Source organism: Cupressus sempervirens, chromosome 11 (genome assembly GCF_028749045.1).
Source record: "Cupressus sempervirens isolate cs-2001-9-10 chromosome 11, ASM2874904v1, whole genome shotgun sequence".
NCBI lineage: Eukaryota > Viridiplantae > Streptophyta > Pinopsida > Cupressales > Cupressaceae > Cupressus > Cupressus sempervirens.
This window is the reverse complement of record NC_143128.1, coordinates 205,027,154-205,031,934: the sequence shown is the minus strand read 5'-3', so window position 1 is coordinate 205,031,934 and position 4,781 is coordinate 205,027,154.

The following is a 4,781-nucleotide window of genomic DNA, read 5'->3' as shown; positions in this document are numbered from 1 at the left end:
GACATACACACACACACACACACACACACACTCCCATCCCCCCTCTCTCTTCTCTCCCATCCCCTACTCTCTAGATTTGTCACACACACTCCTATCCCCCTCTCTCTATCTCCCTCTCCCTACTCTCTCACACTCTCTCCCATCCCCTACTCTCTCTCTCACACTCTCTCCCACCCCCTACTCTCACTCTCTCTCTCTCTCCCCCATCCCATTCTCTCTCTCTGCCACCTCCTACTCTCTCTCACACTCTCTCCCATCCCCTACTCTCTGTTACACACACTCCCATCTGCCCCTCTCTCCCATCCGCTACTCTCTCTCTCTCTCCCCTCTCCCATCCCTTACTCTCTAGATCGCTCACACGCACTCCCATCCCTCTCTCTCCTCCTCTCCCACTCCCTCTCCCACCACCTACTATCTCTCTCTCAAGTTCTTTCTCTCCCTCTCTACTCTCTCTCTCTCCCATCCCCTACTCTTACTCTCTCTCTCTCTCTCTCCAATCCCCAACTCTCTCTCACACTCTCTCCTATCCCCTACTCTCTCTGACACTCTCTCTCATCCTTTCACTCTGTCTCTCTCATCCCCTACTCTCTCTCTCTCTGCCACCTCCTACTCTCTCTCACACTCTTTCCCATCCTTTCACTATGTCTCTCCCATCTCGTACTCTCTCTTTACTACCCCTACTCTCTCTCACACTCTCACACTCTCTCCTATCCCCTACTCTCTCTCTCTTTCATAGACACACACACACACACACACACACTCCCATCCCCCCTCTCTCTTCTTTCCCATCCCCTACTCTCTAGATTTGTCACACGAACTCCCATCCCCCTCTCTCTATCTCCCTCTCCCTACTCTCTCACACTCTCTCCCATCCCCTACTCTCTCTCTCACTCTCTCTCCCATCCCCTACTCTCTCTCTCTCTCTCTCTCTCTCTCTCTCTCTCTCTCCCATCCCATTCTCTCTCTGCCACCTCCTACTCTCTCTCACACTCTCTCCCATCCCCTACTCTCTCTTACACACACTCCCATCCACCCCTCTCTCCCATCTGCTACTCTCTCTCTCTCTTGGGCTACTCTCTCTCTCTCCCCTCTCCCATCCCCTAAACTCTCTCTTTTGCAGATACACACTCCCACCCCCCTTTCTCTCTCCCCTCTCCCATCCCTTACTCTCTAGATCTCTCACACGCATTCTCATCCCTCTCTCTCCTCCTCTCCCACTCCCTCTCCTAGGTCACCTACTATCTCTCTCTCCCTCTCTACTCTCTCTCTCCCATCCCCTACTCTTACTCTCTCTCTCCCATTCCCAACTCTCTCTCACACTCTCTCCCATCCCCTACTCTCTCTCACACTCTCTCCCATCCTTTCACTCTGTCTCTCCCATCCCGTACTCTCTCTCTCTGCCACCCCCTACTCTCTCTCACACTCTCACACTCTCTCCCATCCCCTACTCTCTCTCTTTCACAGACACACACACTCTTATCCCCCCACTCTCTTCTCTCCCATCCCCTACTCTCTACATCTGTCACGCACACTCCCATCCCCCATATCTCTCTCCCTCTCCCTCTCCTATTGCCTACTAGATCTCTCTCTCTCAAGTTCTCTCTCTCCCTCTCTACTCTCTCTCTCTCTCTCTCTCCCATCCCATCCCTTACTCTCACTCTCTCTCTCCCATCCCCTACTCTCTCTCACACTCCCATCCCCTAATCTCACTCTCTCTCTCTCCCATCACGTATGAGCTCTCTCCGCCACCACCTATTGTCTCTCACACTCTCACACTCTCTCCCATCCCCTACTCTATCTCTCTTACACACATTCCCATTCCCCCTCTCTCCTTCTCCCTCTCCCACTCCCTCTCCCACTGCCTACTTTCTCTCCCCCATCCCCTATTCTCTCTCTCCCCTCTCCCATCCCCTACTCTCTCTCTTTCATAGACACACACTCCCATCCCCCCCTCTCTCTCTCCTCTCCCATCCCCTGCTCTCTAGATTTGTCACACACACTCCCATCCCCCCTCTCTCTCCCTCTCCCACTCCCTCTTGCACCACCTACTATCTCTCTCTCTCAAGTACTCTCTTTCCCTCTTTACTTTCTCTCTCCCATCCCCTACTCTCACTCTCTCTCTTCCATCCCCTACTCTCTCTCACACTCTCTCCCATCCCCTACTCTCTCTCTCTCACCCCCATCCTATACAAGCTCTCTCTACCACCCCCTACTCTCTCTCAAACTCTCACACTCTCTCCCATCCCCTACTCTATCTCTCTTATACACATTCCCATTCCCCCCCCTCTCTCTCTCCCATTGCCTACTCTCTCCCATCCCCAACTCTATCTCTCTTACACACTTCCATTCCCCCTCTCTCTTTCCCTCCCACTCCCTCTCCCATCGCCTACTATCTCTCTCTCTCTCACTATCTCCCTCTCTCTCCCATCCCCTACTCTCACTCTCTCTCTCTACCACCCCTACTCTCTCTCACACTCTCACACTCTCTCCCATCCCCTACTTTCTCTCTTACACACACTTCCATCCCCCCTCTCTCTCCCTCTCCCACTCCCTCTGCCATTGCCTAATCTCTTTCTCTTCCATCCACCCTCTCTCTCCCTCTCCCACTCCCTCTGCCATTGCCTACTCTCTTTCTATCCCATCCCTTACTCTCTCTATCTCTCTCTCCCCTCTCTCATTCCCTACTCTCTCTCTTTCACACAGACCCATCCCCCCTCTCTCCTCTCCCATCCTCTACTTTTTCTCTCACTCACTCTCCCTCTCCCACTTCCTACTCTCACTCTCTCTCTCACTCTCACTCTCTCCCTCTCTACTCTCTCTCTACTACCCCCTACCCTCTCTCACATTTTCACACTCTCTCTCTTTCTCTCTTACACACATTTCGATCCCCCCTCTCTCTTCCCTCTCCCACTCCCTCTCCCATCGCCTAATCTCTCTTCCATCCCCTACTCTCTCTCAAGCTACTCTATCTTCCCCCTCTCCCATTCCCTACTCTCTCTCTTTCACACACATGCACTCCCATCCTCCTCTCTCTCGCTCTTCCTCTTCCACTCCGTCTCCCACCACCTACTCTCTCTCTCCCCCATCCCCTACTCTCAATCTCTCTCTCCCAACTTGTATTCTCTCTCACACTTCCTCTCTCTCCCATCCCCTACTTTCAATCTCTCTCCCCCATCCCGTACTCTCTCTCACACTTCCTCTCTCTTGCATCTTGTATTCTCTTTGCCACCCCTACTCTCTCACATTTCCTCTATCTCCCATCCTATACTCTCTTTGCCACCCCTACTCTTTCTCACTTCCTCTCTCCCCTCTCCCATCCCCTACTTTCTCTCTATCTCTCTCACACACACAAATAGCCATTCCCTCACCCCACCCTCCCTAGCTCTCTCTTGGTTTTGGTTTGCAATTTAGATCTCAATAGTGCATGCACACTATAGCGCGTGCACACTACTTCGAATTCAAAAGCGTTTTAATAGCGCGTGTGTGCTATAGGGTGCACGCGCTATAGGGCACATGCGCTATTCAAAGCTATGCATTAAAACCAAGCCTAAGGCTTGTTTTTTCCTTGGAGATCCAACCCAAAAGTTTGGAGTTTATAAACAGGTCTGAGACGTGTTTTCCAACAAACATAAAAAAAATGATTGATTTTTCTTGTGTGCTCCCCTTCAAGATTCCTCGTGGTTGGGTATTGATAAGATCAGGTTACATAACATTATAGGTCTTTGTGTTAGCTATCTAACCATATAATTTATTTTAAATTTGAACTATTTTAAGTCTTTCATCTATAATTTCTTTTGAATGTATGTTCTTTTTTTGTCAAAAACCACCATGTACTAATTGGGCTGTAGATTTTAGCTCATTCATCGAATTTTGTAACAACTTAGTTTTTTAGAAACTAGACTCCATTCTACACACTTTGAAAAAAAGAAGTTTTGATTTTAGATTAGTTTTCAATCATTTCTAGGGGGAGCACACAGATATTTCACGTTTTTGGGATGGGTCTAATTAAAAAATTCATTAAAAAAAAAATACACATTATAAAATTACCCAAAACATCTGGGATAAACTACATAGTGTTAGGTAACTTTTGACTGGAGCGATTAAAGAATTTCAAAAAAAAAGTTAAAATTTTAGGGGGGCCACACTTTGTACTATGTTATGTTTTTTTGGAATAAACAGTACCACTTTTTGTGGCCCCCTTTTTTGATGACCTAAAACTAAACCATTTTGAAAAAAAATTAGTAGTTTAGAAACTAGATTCAAAGGACTACGACTTTTTTTTTTGTCATATCTTAAAATTTTGAGCATAACTATCTTCAAATTCTTGTTGAAGTCCAGAATTTGCTGATTTCAGGAAAAAGGTGTCCACTTATACCCCCCTTTTGGCACCACAACTTGGTGCACTTACCCAGGGTTAGGAATATAATTTAGACTACTAATTAAACTATAAAATAGTCCTAAAATAAACCTAATTCAAAATATGATGTAAACCCTAACACTAAATGTAAACCCTAATCCTAGATGCTAAATGTTATTTCTAACCCAAGCAATAACCATAATACCACAATCATAATCCAAATGTAAACCTAAATTATAAATTATAAATCTTAATTATAAATATTAAGCCTTGATTATAGCCATAGTGATAAATGATAAATACTAATCCTTGCTGCATAACCATAATCCTAAATTTTAAAGCGTAATCATAGTAGTAACCCTAAATCTTAACCCTTATAAAAATCTACCCTACCCATAACACTTAATCCCATAATGTAAATTTA